This window comes from Plutella xylostella, chromosome 14 (assembly GCF_932276165.1).
Source record: "Plutella xylostella chromosome 14, ilPluXylo3.1, whole genome shotgun sequence".
Taxonomy (NCBI): domain Eukaryota; kingdom Metazoa; phylum Arthropoda; class Insecta; order Lepidoptera; family Plutellidae; genus Plutella; species Plutella xylostella.
In genome coordinates, this window is record NC_063994.1 from 8,410,563 (window position 1) to 8,426,587 (window position 16,025).

Genomic DNA, 16,025 nt, shown 5'->3' on the forward strand with positions numbered 1-16,025 from the left:
GTCTTTTTGGTGTCAAGTTGGCTTCCTTCAAGCGTCTTCTCACTGTCCACTCGCTGACAGCCACTTGTCGTACACGTCTCAGTTCTTGCTGCACATCAACGCCCGTAAGGTGTCGATTGCGCAGCGAGGTTGAGACAATGAAGCGGTCGTCTCTCTCTGAAGTGCAGCGGTGGCGGCCCGTTCTTGGTCTTCGATTGAAGGCACCAGTCTCTTGGAACCGTCTGTATACTCGGGATACAGCAGACTGGCTCAAGTGGAGCTGGGCAGCGACTGCTCGCTGACTTAACCCTTGTTGCAGCAAGGCAACAACTTGAGCAGCTTCTTCTGGTGTGGTATCCATGGGTTTGCGAAAACAAGGAATACAATGCAACGAGATGTGTACCGGTCAACTTGCAACAAGCGACTGATAAGGTACACCGGATGTGGAAAGGTTTTATAGCGGGATCAGGTAGCGCAAGGCGTGGATTCCTAATGAGGTAATTAACACTGACGGGCAATTAAAATGCGTCATTAAATCTGCGCTTAGTTTTTTTTTATGGTATTGATCTTAATTGAAAGCCTAATTCTTCAGCTTTCGAATGACATATCACTTTTATATTTACCATTTATCGTTTTAGGAAAATCAATGTATATGTGCGCCGTGAAGGCTTGAGTCGATTTGGTTGCTCGCGAGTGTAGATAGTTCGCTATCAGAAATATTTTCTTCAATTTTGTTTTGAATTTCGTTAAACTCGGCATACAAATTTAATGCGCCTTGCATGCGTAACTTTAATTCTGCGCGCTGATTTTCTGATAACGTTTTATCAGCAAACTTATCTACATATTTAGAAAAGTTCGTTAATCTACCTTTAATAGATCCTCTTTTCTTGTTAAGGACTTTAATTAGCTCATCTATCTTTGGTGACGTGTCCCTAGTGCTAGTCATTTTGGTGCGAGTGAAAATGTGGAGTACTTACAGCTTTTAGCAGGTCGTAGCTGATGTGTAGGTAGCACAGGCACAAGCACAAGCGACAGGTGGTAAGCAGATGATGAGGCAATTTTATGGCACTGGAATGAGATAAGCACACTTTGACACAAATTGTAAGGATGGGTGAGGGCAGGATATTGCGGTCGGCCAGTCTCACCAGATGATGCGTGATGCTGCCTGCTGCTGAGTGTTGAAGCCGATCTTCCACGAGTGCGTCTTCACCGTCCAAGGAGCTGGTTCCAGCAGGTATCCGGCTCGAAGGACCAGATGTTGGGGCTTAGGGCTGCGGTCATAGGCTCTCCAGTTGGTGGTTGTGGAAATGATGTAGGCGACAACTTTCTTGCGTGTAGACTTTGATTTTATTAATTATTTACAATATTTTAAATGTACAGTGGCAGTTAGGTGAGAGGCGAATTCGAATGTGTGAGTGTTAGTTGCGCGTGTGAGGTTCTACAGGCTTCTTTAATGACGTAGGCAGGCGGACATCGTGTTGGCGTCTTCTTATTGGTCCCCGTGAATATGTCGTGATGAAGGCTGGCTCTGATTGGCTGTTCATGACGTGATATTGGCGAGAGTGGCGCCATCTAGTGCTCAGTGCGTGTATTAGCTGCTCTGCTTATCAGCTAGCGTACTAGTGTGCCGTAACACGGTTATTATCATTTTTTTTTACTAATTTAAACCTATTGACATCTACCGTAGTAATATCCTTTTTTTAATTTATTGACTGGACTTTTAACTATTAAAATCGTTAACTTTTTTTTACAATTCTACCCTCAGTTTAGAATATTTTCTTTTTAAATTATGATTCTGCTTGAGTTAGCAAATTATTATATTTGCTGCCTCTTTGAATGTTAGGTGGTCTTATTAACCTCTAAATGTTTGATAAGGCTTATTATGGTTGAAAGTATGAAAGATTTTGCAAGAGAAGTATGAATGTGTATGTAGTTTCATTAGTTATGAAGAAATATTAAGCTGCGGATTTTGACTTTTAGGAGGTCAAAATCCTTGGGCAGAAAGGGGGGTAATGTAACGTTATTTATTTCTTCCAAATAAATAACTTACATCATAATAATTAACTTCATAATTTATTTGTAAATTCCCTTTTAAAGTATCGACTTCATCGATAACTTAATCTTCGCGTCGATAATTCTTCAAATTATCGACGCGTTCCCATCCCTAGCCAGCGAAGCGGTCTTTTGTTCATGTCCCCACCTATCGCGGCAGCCCCACTCGGTGACCACTGGCTCTCGATCATTCGTCCACGGGCTACGGCATCAGGGAGACTGGTTTGCAATCCTCACGTATCCTCAGTAACTACTTTCACATTACGGACGATCGAATGGCGTAGTGGTTAGTGACCCTGACTATTGAGCCGATGGTCCCGGGTTCGATTCCCGGCTGGGGCAGATATTTGTTTAAACACAGATTATTGTTCTCGGGCCTTGGATGTGCCCGTAAAATGGCAATAGGCCCGCCCCCTATTACATTGGGACTAACATAACACTCTGGCGAAAAGTGGGTGCAGCATTGTACCTCTGCCTACCCCGCAAGGGAGTACATTAGTACAAGGCGTCATTGGCGTTTTCATTCGTTCCCGCCGAAACACGTGTTTTTTACAACTCCCAGTGGATTTTTTTTTTCTTTAATAAAGATAAAATAGCTCGAGGTTTGTGAAAAACAAGTTTTCAAGTAAGTGTTCATTGTTTCTAAACAAGTGAGTGAATTATAGAAATCGAAAGATTTGTTAAAATTGGAAACCGTGAAACCTTTTCGTAAGTACTTCCACGTGTGAACTGACTTCTTACTTTTAGGTTTTATCAATACCTAATGGTATTTCCATGTATAGAATTCATTGTTCTGAAATGGAAATACGCTTATTTTAAAGGAAATTCATATTTTCACTAGATATTACATGTTTGAATAAAGTTTGCTGCAGCGGTTGGTTTTAGGTTATAATCAAAATTCTATCGAAAACATACTACGTAATTTTGAAACTTATTTCGTATTTCCATGTGTATGATGTGATGACGGTGTAGTGTTCAATTTTCTAAAATGGAAATACTCTTATTTTAATGGGTATTCATATTTCCACTAGATATTACATGTGTGATTTAAGATTGCCGCTGTGGTCGTTTTTTAGGTTATAATCGAAATTCGTTCGAAAATATACTAATGAAGATTCATGTTCTAAAATGGAAATATTTGTGGTTTGATGGAAATTAATGTTTCCACGTGACTTACATGTCAGTTAATGATTATATCATTATTTTTGAGGCTATCATCACAACTCAGTTTACGAAAATATAACTGTATTGTTTATTTTAACGGTTTTACCGTTTGTGTATAGAATATTTTTTAATGGGTTGTGTTTTCTCTACCTAGAATGAGTGAAAATAATTGTGAAGGGATGAAGAATACAAGTCAGCAGAAAATAGCTGCGCCACGGCGAGAGCGGTCCAGCTCCAGCTCCAGCAGCAGCTCCAGTAGCTGCAGCTCCAACTCATCCTCGTCCGCCTCGTCGTCGCCACGGCCCAAGCGTAGCCGCAAGCACAAAAAGAAGAAGGGGGGTAAAAATTATAAGCGGTCCAGACGTAAGTTAAAAAAGCCTTCTAAAGAGATCAACAAACTAAAGGAACAGTTGAATCAGCCTTCCACGAGCAAGAGTAATCTGGAATTAGATGACTCTGTGTTAATAATCTCTGATTGCAGTCGAGAGCTATACAGTGCTAATGAAAGTGCTCAGCCAGAACTCTTTAATTTTAATATAGAAACCAAACTCAAGGACCCCGCTATCCCTAAGGCTTCTGAGTCAGATGTGTTATTGCTTGGGGATGTGGGTTTGTCAGTCTGAAATGCGGAGCGTATGAAATGAAGGACTGATAATTAATTTACTTTGTTATATTGTGGACCGAAACAAATTACAAGTATTTATAAAATTAACAAGTGGTCTGATGCCGGCCGCAGATACAGTGTATCCTAAGAATTTCACTTCTGATTGGCCGAAGACGCATTTTGATGTGTTGATCAACATCCCATACTCCTTCAACTTCTGGAAGAGTAGGTGGAGATGCTGCTTGTGCTCTTCTTCTGTAGCTGAAGAGACCAGAATATCGTCGATATATCCGTAGCAGAAGTCTAGGTCTCGTAGGACTTCATCGATGAATCGTTGGAATGTTTGAGCTGCGTTTCGAAGTCCGAAGGTCATGTATGGAAACTCAAACATCCCGAACGGTGTGGTGATCGCTGTTTTGGGTATGTCGTCTTCAAAGACTGGTATTTGGTTGTACGCCTTGACCAAGTCTACCGTGCTGAAGATTGTCTTGCCTGACAGCTGATACGCGAAGTCATGAATGTGACGTACCGGATATCGGTCTGGTATGGTGCGAGCGTTTAGCGATCTGTAATCTCCGCATGGACGCCAACCATCATCCTTCTTGCGGACGAGGTGGAGAGGTGAAGACCATGGGCTGTCTGAGGTTCGAGCTGTACCGCTAGCGAGCATGTCGTCAAACTCCTTCTTGGCTATTCGTAATCGCTCTGGGTCTAAGCGTCTTGGGCGGCTGGATACTGGTGGGCCGGGTGTTGTTCTTATGTGGTGCACTGTATTGTGCTTGGGAAAATCAGGTTTACCGGCTGGACGGGTAACTTCAGGATACTCTCTCAGGATATGGTGGTACGGTGTGCTGTCTATGAATGTGCGGACTGATGCGATACTTTCTGTACCTGATTGACGTAGGACTGCCACTGTAAGTGATGTGAGTCCATCGATGAGACATTGCTTGCGGCAGTCGACGAGTAGGTTGTAGAAACCTAAAAAGTCGACTCCTATTATTGGCTTCGAGACGTCCGCGATTGTGAAGCGCCACTGGAAGGCGCGCCGTAGGCCAAGGTCTAGGTTGATATTAATGTATCCATATGTGGGTATTACTGTACCGTTAGCGGCGAATAGCTCGTACTTGGCTTTCTTGCGATGAGGCACCCGAACAGCTGACCGAGGGAAAACGCACAAGTCTGAACCCGTGTCTATAAGATAGCGTATCTTGGACTTCCGGTCGGTTATGAACAGGCGGCCTGTAGTGATAGGGCAGATGCTTGCCGCCTCTAGTGGCTGCCCGTCTCGTTTCCCGAGTTATAAGTGCACGGGTCTGAGCATTTCTTTGCCTTTGGCCCAAATTGGAAATGGTACCAGCAGTATGAGTGTCCTTCAGGGTACTCTCTGGATCGTGATCGCTGACGGTGTCGGGGTTGTGAGTTTGATCTGGATCGGTTACGCCTGTTGAAGTTTCTTTGGAAAGGACGATTCTGGGACTGTACCTTTACTAGCGCTTCCACTTGACGAGACAGTTCTTCGATTCTCGCTTCCCACGGAGCAACGCTGGCGGCTGGAACGCTGACTGAAGTGCGACGACGTGTGAGGGTTGCACCACGTCACATATCTGGTCTGCGAGTTCCGCCACCTCATCCAGGTCTACTCTACGCTGTGATGCTACGATAGGCTGCACGTGTGGGGGCAAGCGACTAGACCATACGGTTCTGATAAAATCATCCGGCATGTTGGGGCCTGCTAGGTGCCGGAGATGACGCAAGAATTCAGTCGGCTTTCTATCGCCGAGCTCTTCGTGTTGCATTAACTGAAGCGTCTTTTTCTCCCGTGATGCTGATATGCGCCTTATTAATTCTAATTTAAGCTTATCGTACCTGCCTGTGGGTGGCGGCTTGGCAATCACATCCTTGACGATCCGGGCGTACTCCTGTTCCAGTTGACACGACACGAAGTGGAATTTAGTTGAATCTTGAGTAATTCCAGACAATATGAACTGACTCTCAACTTGTGCAAACCATACCTCAGGATCATCGGGCCGAAATGGAGGAATGCGTACACTCACACGACAAACTTCACTTGAACCAGCGAGCACGTTACTTGCGTTTGCGTTTGTTATGGAATTTTCACTTGGACCACTGCCGAGTCCGCCGCCATTGCCGCTTGGAGATCCGAGTATTTCGCCGTCGTTTTGCGTGGCCATTTTCTTGTTTCTTGAAGGTTGATTTCTTGTCCAGGTCGTGGGTCACCAATGTGGGTTTGTCAGTCTGAAATGCGGAGCGTATGAAATGAAGGACTGATAATTAATTTACTTTGTTATATTGTGGACCGAAACAAATTACAAGTATTTATAAAATTAACCATTTTACAATTGAGAAGAAAAATCTAAGCGGGAAAAACAAGAGGCGGGCGAGTGTCTATGACTACGTTCAAGGAGCCAGTTCCCGAGCGCCCGCCGGAAGTTCGAGCGCCCGCCGGAAGTTCGTGTTTCTTCCTGCGACGACTTCGTGTGATTCACCAATATTAGTACCGCGGAGCGGAATCACAGAGTAGCGGGTTGTGCCACTACAGGGAGATACAAAAATTGGGACATAAGGGCTGTCGTAAATCCGCTATGCTGAGGTCCAAAAGGCTTATAACCGCTCTCCGGGCTTCATAGCTTTAGAGGTGAATGAGGAGGTCAGGGCTTATGATAGCCTGCGTCATCTGGCCTATGCAGACAAATCATATGCCGCTTTAACACTTTGCATGCTTAAGCAGCGTGAGGCATTGCAGTCAGGTCTGCGGGACTTACTATCATGGGCCAAAAACTCTAATGATCTCAGTTTTGAAAATCTGAATGATAAATTATCAGATTTATTTACCCAGGGTGAGGCACCCAAAACTTTTGCAACGTTGACCAATTGGATAGCCCAAACATTGCGACAGAAGGGAATCCGTATTCTGGTGTATTTAGACGACTTTTTAGTAGCTCATCAGGCTGCCGAAATCCTTCACTCTCATGTTGGAATAGTGTTGAATACCTGGGCTGGTTGATAAATTACGAGAAGTCGATCGTACATCCCAAAAAGAGTATACCTGGGTATACTTTGGAATCCATGGTTGAATCGGAAACAGTTGCCAGAGGAAAAGATTCTAACTACGATTTCCAAGATAAAGTCAATGTTGTCCAACCCCAAAACGAATTTGAAGGCAGTTCAGAGTCTTGTAGGGTTGCTCAACTTTGCAAGTTTTATTGTGCCCAGGGGCAGACTAAATTTCAGAGCGCTGTTGAATTTTTCAAACCAGCTACTGACAAGGTGTCCAACAAAAATGACCTTAGTACCGGAGAGTGTCAAAGACAACCTGATGTGGTGGCTGCAGAATTGTCGTCACGCTTCGGAGATTAACGAAGCTCCTGCGACGCATTTCTTGACCACAGATGCTTCCGACATAGCTTGGGGGGCACAGTTAGACAACGAGCTAATATCAGATCACTGGCACCCGCTAGAAAAGAATTTACATTGCAACCAAAAAGAGATGTTGGCAATTTTAAAGGTCTTAGAAGATCGGTCTCACTACCTGAGTACAGTATTGGTACAGTGCGACAACCGTACAGGGATTGCTTACCTGCGCAACGAAGGCGGCACAAGATCGGGTCTTCTCTTGGAACTGACATACAAGGTATTTTACCTGCTGGACAGTTATCAGATACATTTAAAACTGTTTCATATACCCAGAATATACAACAGCCATGCGGACCACCTATCACGCAATCGGGCACTACCAGAGTGGCACATGAAACCAGAATACTTGCAAATAGTGTTCAAGAAATGGGGAACACCTCTAGTGGACCTCTTTGCATCAAGGAGATCTCATGTAGTTTTATGTGACATTGGACATGAACGGTTTTTTTTCGCCACTGTTGGGTATTTAATATTAAAGGCATCTTGCTTTGTGTACGTCCATTTAATCATAGTGTCATGCTATGGCGACTTAAAACAAGCCAAGTTGTCTGATTATATCAGAGTAAGCAAGTACTCACATCTGTTGTTAGGTGGCTCTTAATCGTGTAAAATAGTAAACCTCAGAATAAGGAGCCGGAGCTATGGACTCCTTTGACACGTCAATGTCATAAACATTAAAACATGTCATGAGTCTGTGATGAAGTAGTTATTGAAAAAAAATCAAATTTTCGTTTCAATAATAATTATTACTTATTTATTAATAAAGTGTGTGTTTAAGTGCTAGTTTTAAACTGAGATAGGACTACAACGTGCATATATAATTGTTTTGAACTGAGATCGGACTCCAATGTGTTTATAACTGAGATAAGACTCCTGTGAATTTATTTGGACTAAGGGCGACTATTCAAGCCCAATGTCCTTTCTGAGGTGTTGTGTTCCGAGATGCCCAGTCACCAATGGTGATGGTAAGTAGATAATCTACCCTTGTAGCCGTCATGAAAAATTTTGCTTAAGGACCCTACCACTTTTTCATGTGTTCTATGCGTATTATGCCTACTATAATTAAGAGGCCTATTACCAGCAGCAGATGATTTATTGATAATGAAGTGCAGCCTCTGCAATTGAGTAAACATACAGGCTTTTGCAAAAATGGTATATAGTAGGTAATATTAAGCCGAATGGGGATGACTGATGACTCAGGTCATTCTGAACAACTTAATTCTAAGACTTTTGGAAATTTGAGAAAATATTATACTTCATTATACCTAGTAAAAAGTCATGTGACCAACAGAGATTGTATGGAGAAAAAAAAACTATGCGAATTTACAAATGTTCTATGTAGAACAAAAGTTGTACAGGTTGGGTATAGATACCGGTTACCTTAATTTGACTATGCTGATTATGTGGGGGGTTAGGGAACTTCTACTTGGTAGGTACCTTAGGCACCTTATTTTTCTAGGAGGCAAATAAGTAGGTACTTAATGTTTTGATATTTTTGAAAATCAGTTTCTGTACTTTTACCACATCGATTAATTTATTTAATTATTCTTTTACAGGTGTCTTTCTACATCGTTTTTCAAATCCAAGTAAGGACTCAAAAAAATTTGAAGTATGGGCTACTAGGATTGGAGGAGAATTTCTTGAGCAAGAAGCAGTTTTTTTAATATAATAAGTTTTATTTATTACTCTCTAGGTAGACACTATTATAGAAACAGACAGTCATTTATAAGTATTACTAGCTGTTCCCGCGAGCTTCGCTTCGCCTTAAAAAGTTTTCCCGTGGGAATTCCGGGATAAAAAGTAGCCTATGTTCTTTCTCAGGGTTTAGACCATCTGTATACCAAATTTCATTCAAATCCGTTCAGTAGTTTTGGCGTGAAAGAGTAACAGACAGACAGACAGACAGACAGACAGACACAGTTACTTTCGCATTTATAATATTAGTTAGGATTAGGATATGAAAGAGAAGAATCTCTTACAAAGCAAAAGTTAAATACACCATTTAAGGTATGTTGTAAAGTTCCTATAATATAGCACTGCCATGTTGTTGTTTTATTTTTATAACAGTGGTAAATAAAACGATACTGTATTATTGTCTGTATTGCAGGTAATTTATGAAAATCGGGAACACCCAAATATTCCGAAAAACTTTTTTCCGAATTTGATAATTCCGAATATGTAATTTACGAAATATTGCAATACCGATTTTTTAAAATATCGAATTATAAAAATTACGATAATTATAATTTCGAATATTATAATCACGAATATTGTTATTACGATTATTAAATATACGAACGTGAAAAAATACGAATACTTTAATATACGAAAAATAAAATACCGATTTATTAAAATCACGAAAAATTAAAATCCCGATCGGAAATATGATAATTCGTGATTTTGACAAAAATTAATCATATAATATGCCATTTATTTCCAAACTAAAGTGACTTAAGTATTAATTTTATATAGTTTTACATTTTACAATTTAACATTCTATATAAAAATTTTATCAATTAGCTTAAATTCATTATGATGCATTATTAATTATTATTTTGACGGTCGAATGGCGTAGTGGTTAGTGGCCCTGACTGCTATGCCGAAGGTCCCGGGTTCGATTCCCTGCTGGGGCAGATATTTGTTTAAAGACAGATATTTGTACTCGGGTCTTGGGTGTTGATATTTATATTTAGTATTTATCTATCTATGTATTTGTGTAGATATATCAGCTGTCCGACACCCATAACACAGGTTCTGCCTAGCTTGGGGTCGGATGGCCGTGTGTGAGATGTCCCCACATATTATTATATATTATTCATATTATTATATATTATAATTATTAACTTTACTAAATTGATTACATTTCTAAAACTAAATATACATTATTTATTAATTTAACCAATTAATATCAGTACTTACTCTATTTTTATTACATTATTAATTTAAATTAAGATAATTTCATTATTATTTTACTAAATTGATTACATTTGACAAAAATACATAAACGTATTTAAAACTTCAGAACCAAAACCAAGAGATAGGTGCGACGACGAGCAAAGCGAGGAGGAGCGTGTTAGGTGCACATAGATATCGAAAAACAAAGCGGAGCGCAGCGAAGCGGAGCGGAGCGTTTCACATAATATAGCTTAAAAATATATTGTGTAAAAGATTTAGTTTCCCATGGATTTTGCTACATGGCGCTGTCGTCACCATTCTACATCGCGGTATGGTTTGGTTTATGCTTTGATTTGGGGAAAAGTAAATAAGATTGTACCATTTTAAATAATTGTAATACAATTGCTCGGATTTTTACGGTGGTTAACCTTAAAAAGCTTAGGACCCAAACCTAAAGATAGGTGCGACGACGAGCAAAGCGAGGAGGAGCGTGTTAGGTGCACATAGATATCGAAAAACAAAGCGGAGCGCAGCGAAGCGGAGCGGAGCGTTTCATATAATACAGCTTAAAAAATATTGTTTGTATACGGATTATGCTGTTAATAAACATACTCGTACTATTCCTAATATATGACTATTTCTTGTTCACTAAAAACATTCGGGAATTTGTATTTTCGGAATATAAAAAATTCGGAATTCGTAATTTTTACAATTCGATATAACAAATAATCGTACTTTTGAAACATCGAAATTATAATATTCGGAAATATGACTTTCGTCATTTTAATTAATCTGTGGTTTAAAATTTCGTTTATTATACTATTCGTGATTTTCGCTATTCGGAAACTTAAAATTCGGGATTGTGAATTATTCGGAACTACGAAATTCGTAATTATGAAAATCGTTATTTTCATATTCGTAAAAAAGTAATTCGAAATTCTGTAGTGTACCCATGAAAATCACATCAAACTACGGGCTTGAATTAAGCCTACCTAAGGTTTTCAATATTTTTTACTAGATGGCGTAACTGTGACCTTAGCTAAAAAAAGGCGCGAACATACCCGTCTATCTCCAGTTATAATATTCTAGTCTATGGAATAAATCGCTAGAAACCAACTAGAAACGGCTATATTCAGTCGCTTGCGTGACGTTACCGCAAAACCATCATCAATGCGGTGGGAGTACGAAATTAGCGATCTTGGTGAAATCGGTTCAGCCACTCATTACTCCCAGAGTAAGGCTGCAGTTGAAAGTAATTTCTCCCATTTTAATAATACGTGTTTACGTGTATTACGCCCTAACTGTCATCAGGAGAGAGAGTGCAATGCCATAGAAAAATACTTCCTTCCGACGAATATATTTCAAAATGGACAACTTATACGGATTTGTCGTCATTATATTTTTTTCTCACTTGAAAAGAGCTATCCAACGATGTATGACTCATCTTTATTGGACATAGGTCCCAAAACGCCCATTGTCATTTCAACGCTTATGGGCCCAGCCGTACCTAGTGTATTTTTCGGAAAAAGAAAATTTGTAAATTATATTTTGCAAAAAAAGTTCTAAATTCGCGTGGTGTCCAATTTACAGTTTCATGATGAGTTCAAATGCCCACACTGGCATCGAAAGGCTAAAAGGCCGGGATAATTATGCTACATGGAATTTTAGTGTGAGGACATAATAATATTTGGAACATGAAGAATTGTTAGAATGCATTGAAACTGACAGTGTGAAAGACTCTAAAGCGAGAACTAAGATTATTCTACTGGTGGATCCGTCTTTATCTGTCCACAGTCCACATAGAAGAAGCCACAACCGCGAAACAGGTATTGGAAAATTTAAAAATGGCTTTATTTTAGGTGACTCCGGATATGCCCAGAGAGCCTGGCTCATGACGCCTATACTCAATACTGCAGAAGGTTCGCGAGAAGCAGAATACACAAGGTGGCACATCCAAGCGAGAAATTGCATAGAAAGATGCTTTGGGGTCCTAAAATCACGGTGGAGATGTTTACCCCGTGACAGGACCCTGCATTATCACCCTTATGTCGCAAGCAGAATCACAACTGCAAGTGCTGTACTGCACAATATTGCTTTATGTGCCCGCATGCCTGAGGAGCTTTCACCAGACAATGATTATGATGATTTTGTGCAAATAAATAATATAGATAATCAAAATGATTAAAATCCAGGGCAGAGCCATGTAAAATATTTTAATTAATAGATTGTAGTTGGTTCAATATTATCACAGTTAGATTTTTATGTAATTAGGTTAATTGTTGATAACTCGACTGCGATGCAAACTCAAGTAGTACTAAACACATAAATAGCTGTTACGGCAGCGGTTTCGATGTCCATGTTTGAGAGTACTGTCTGCCGATATTGAACTCAGGCTGACCGATCAACAGACGTGTGGTCGCTTGTAGAGATTTGTCTGCAAATGCATTCGCGTACGTCTGCAGATGCATCCGCAGACGTGTAGCAGAGCCATTACATAAGTTCCCGAACCCAGAAAATGAACCTGATGGCGCCACTACACGTCCGCGGATGCGTCTGCAGATGGATCCGGAGATGATATCCGCGGACGTGTAGAGGGGGTGATTTGGGCATCTGTTGTAGGTATTTGACGTCTACAGACGCATCTGCCACCGATCCGCTTGTTGTCGGTTTTTCTGGCACAGATCAAAAGGTTCAAGCGCGAGCGTCCGGCATCGTGACCACACATCCGCGGACGCCTCATGGAGCCACTACACGTCCGTGGATGCATCCGCAGACGTACGCGGATGCATCAGCAGACGAATCTCTGCAAGCGACCACACGTCTGTTGATCGGTCAGTCTGAATTCAATATCGGCAGACGCTACGTGCAAACATGGACATAAAAACCACAGCCGTCGCAGCTATTTATGTGTTTTAGTACTTTTAACTACTACTAAAGTATGAATCGCAGTCGAGTTATCAAGAAGAAAGGGATAAGAAGACGATGCTGGTCTCACTGACTGAGGCGTACGCGGACGTGTGGTCGCGATGCCGGACGCTCGCCCTTGAACCCTTTGATATGTGCCACAAAAACCGACAGCAAACGGATCGGTGGCAGATGCGTCTGCGGACGTGAAATACCTCGACAGATGCCCAAATCGTCCCCTCTACACGTCCGCGGAGGTCATCTCCGGACGCATCCGCGGATGTGTAGTGGGGCCATCAGACAGTGAGACCAGAATCGTCTTCTTCTCCACTTCTTCTTGATAACTCGACTGCGATGCAAACTTAAGTAGTAGTCAAAAGTACTAAACACATAAATAGCTGCAACAGCTGCCGTTTCGTTGTCCATGTATACGAGTAGCGTCTGCCGATATTCAACTCAGACTGACCGATCAACAGACGTGTAGTCGCTTACAGAGAGCATCCGCGGACGTGTAGTGGAGCCATAACAGGTTCCATACTTGGAAGTTAGCCATTGGAAGCGATATTTTCACTTTAAATTACATATATGTCTACAAATATCGTAGAGTCTGTCACCAACACTTTGAGAAATCTTGCTGGACCAGGAACACAAAATTCACTAATAATGCTACTCCTACACTTCAATTAAAAGGTAAAATAAATAAAATTGCTTTTTCTTACAGGTATTCCACTGCTAGATATACTTAGACCTATTTTAAAAATATTTATCTTAATTATTATCAGTGAAATACTTGGCTATCACCAATTTTTTTTTAAATATTATATTTCTTATAGTGTATAAAACAGCTAATAAACCTAATATCAAGTCCAATGTAAAAAAAAATTACAGGTTTAGTAATCAAGAGATGTCCCTTGAAAGATGTAACCAATGAGACAGGCTTTGAGAATGCTGCTGCTGGATGTTCAACTTCCAATGAATACATTGGCATAAAAACTTCAACATCATGTGATGCTGAAGTATCAGCATCTGGTGAGTGTAGTTTTTCACTTTACAGGCACTAACACCCCCTCAGAGAATAGAATAGTATTTATGTATACAAGCACTTGAATTACTTCAATATAATGTCTGAATTGATATTTTTTATAGTGAATAATGAGCCATGGACAGTAGTTTTTATACAAGACTAATTGTACTTATATCATTTCTGTTTTCAGATTTGAAAACTACCCACCTTAAGAAAAAAGTAATTGGTGGTGGTTGCAAATTGCAAGCCAGCAAGGATTCCTACAAATTGAGGTTAAAGAAAGCATTAACTTTATCCTCAAATAATAATTTCCAACGTGCTTTGAAAAGCTTCACTGCGGCCAGGGTGGCTGCAATTTTCATTATGCTGCAATTTCGAGAAAATATTTGTGTTGCCATCGCCGCGCCGATTACATTGAGCAGGTTGGTGTCAAGAGCTGGCATAAAATCAGGTCTTAATGAAAATATATTTGTACAGTTAGAAAAGCGCGCCCGGAAAATGAAGCCTGATGATTTAACGTTTTAGCAACTGTTTGTGATCAGGGTAAGTACTTCAAATGTCAGCGCTATAAACTCTTTAATTGAGCAAACAAAATGGAATATGTAAAAAAAGGAGAAGAAATGAGAAATGCCACATTAGATGGCAATGAAATAATACCATTATATGATGTCCCACATTTACTTAAAGGGATAAGAAATAATCTTCTGACAAAAGAATTACATTTTAAAATAGATGGTGTGGAAAAGGTGGCGAATTTCGAAACCAAACTAATTAAACTCCAGGATGGTTGCATAATTTCAATTTAAAAATTATTATTTTTTATTATTATTTTGAACCCTGAAAACGCTATCGGCCATGTTGTGACGTCAGCTGCTTCGTGCTGTGTCAAGAGCTTTAAGTGTAGACCTGATGTGACGTCAGAAGCGTCACATCAGTCCACACCATATACAATTTTTAAACAAATATGACTGAGAGCGTTTTCGCCTGTTTACACTTTTCTATATAGTTAAACTAAAAGCAGGCACGGAATCGCGTGGTTTTTAGAAAATAGGGTGTGTACGGTCAGCTGCATAAGTAGCTATACAAGTATACATTTCTGTACCTTGTCAAAGTGACAAACCGTCAATGTTTCAATGAATGGATAGGCGGTTTCAGATTGACAAGGTACTTAAGTGTACAGCTACTTATGCAGCTGACTGTACAATACATGCACATGAACATAGATTAGTTCCTAATTCAGTCGCATTAGTACTGTCAATGTGTGCCTTTATTATTAGTGATCTATGACCTGTGTTGCTGTTTTATTGTTGTCATAGGACTCAGGCTGTGCTATTGACAGCAATTATAAAAGGGACATTGTTGCCGTACTGTGCCATTGACAGTTATCAGCCACGCACTTTGGTCGAAGGCTTGTCGAAGGCCACGCATTGCGTGGTACTCGTACGAGTAATAGTGCTAATCACAACATACTTTACTTACTGAGTTCGGGCTGTTGCTATTGAGCAGTATTTTAATACGAGCATCAGGACTAAACAAACATAAAATCAGCCTGCTATTGAGGCTGGTAAATTCTACATACTACAACAAATATTGTAGTTGCGCAAAATTGCATATCATTCTTCATAAATGTCGTCATTCAAATAGCGGAGCAATAGCAGAGGACAAGGTGAGCTGACTGAGTTCACGGTCAAGTACAGGAGCGGGACCATACGTCATTGACCTAAGTCATTGACTGACACCACTCCACGAAGCATCCGCCTTTGACAAAAATATCGTGCTGCAACGGGTAGGAGCGAGACAGCGCTGAGCGAAGAACCCACCAATTGCGGACAAGAGCGGCCTCGGTGAACGTTTCCGGTTGGTTCGTGAGAATCATGAGTGAAGCAAGTTCGCGACAATGGGGAGTAACGCGTGTGAATTTGCCCCTAGGGGCGCTGATGTCGACTGAGGTCAAGTGGCATTTACTTT